This window comes from Penaeus monodon, chromosome 24, assembly GCF_015228065.2.
Source record: "Penaeus monodon isolate SGIC_2016 chromosome 24, NSTDA_Pmon_1, whole genome shotgun sequence".
NCBI classification, from domain to species: domain Eukaryota; kingdom Metazoa; phylum Arthropoda; class Malacostraca; order Decapoda; family Penaeidae; genus Penaeus; species Penaeus monodon.
Window position 1 is genome coordinate 36,000,671 of NC_051409.1, and position 1,603 is coordinate 36,002,273.

Below are 1,603 nucleotides of genomic sequence, written 5' to 3' on the forward strand. Positions count from 1 at the left end.
TGCCATTCCAGACAGTCACTTTGTGTATATATGCATTTTTTTCAGCTTTTTATTTTATGAACCAAAGAAAATGGAAATTATCAAGTTCTATCGTTTGAAACTAGATATTTCACCATGATGAGAAATTCTTCCTTAGATTAGATTGAACTTTCAATAGGGATATATACAGGAATGTCTGTTTCGATTTTCCAAGATTGAAATATACCGTAAGTTGGAGTATTTCATTTTGTTTCAGCAGTTACTATAGTTTCCAAGCTCACTGTCGAAGCACACTACTAATACGGCGGTCTGAAAGGAAATACCAAGTTTCAAACTATCAAACCTATTCCATGAAATGATGCAATGGGGATGATTTCTCGCTATTCACTCACACACCATTAACCTTACTGAGATGCACAACCCTTGCTGATAGAAATATTCTTCAGTGGCTGCCATGTGTGTGTGTGCGCTTGCTTGCTATATGGATAAAATCACAAAACATTAATCAAGTATTGCCATCAAGGACGGGTTAACGGCAATTACAGCTTACTCTGGAACATAGCTCCAAAGAAGTTTAACTTCATGATCAATGTATTTTGTTGGAGAAACGCTGTAAGAGTACACTGGGACGAATTAGTAACCTTATTAAGTTCTTTTCTTTCTTTGCTCGACTTTCAACTTATTCTCCTGTTTCCTTTCACTTCTTCCCTCCCTTCTCAATGTTTTTTTTCTTCTTTCCTGCTCATATTTTCTTACTACTTCATATCCTTCTATTCCCGTCCGATGTACGATCAATGTAATTGTATAATAGCACACAAGTGGACACGGCTCCTTATCAAATTACACAGAAGAAGCACTTCTGAAAATTAATGCCACAGTACGCGGGTCGAAAGCCTCACACCTTAATTCCATTAAGCGACTTTCCAGCATACATTTCTGTTTTGCGGGTCTGTCATATGAAACAAATGGTTCATATCCCCAGGCGACAATGGCAAAATTGCAAAGGATGGTACTGATAATCACGGTGTTGATAATGAGGCAATGTAGAGAACATCTTTTATTTGGGTTTTACAATTAAGAGAACAAACGCCATACAATGAGAGTGATCCTTTTGCTCATTCATGGCCACCAACCAGGGATCGGAGTCTCTAACACACTTACGATAGTCAAACCGTTGGTAACTACAATTACGATCTTAAACAGACAGCATTGGTATGGTATTCACAAACATCTTGCTTTTGGAGTTACGATCGTAAATTTACCAGTTGATGGATCACTTCAAAGTTCGCTGGTATCTTATCATGTATCATCTCAACCAAAAATCAGTATTCATGCAAAGGTTTTGGTATGCTTTTATAATTGTTATGAAGGATGGCAAGCAAGTATCACAACATGAGCATGGCGAATAAGTAAGAATAAAGTCATCACATAGATAGACATAGGCCTATAGTAGAGAATACAAGTATATGGAGTTGATAGATCAGTGAACTCGTAAAAGTTTGTTTGACATAATTATCACATTCTGAAGAAATAAAAACCTTATTGATAAATCTGCAAGAGCAACATCAAACGAATGCAGCAGCATATGTGTTTGTCGGCACTGTTGCCAAATGACAACATAATT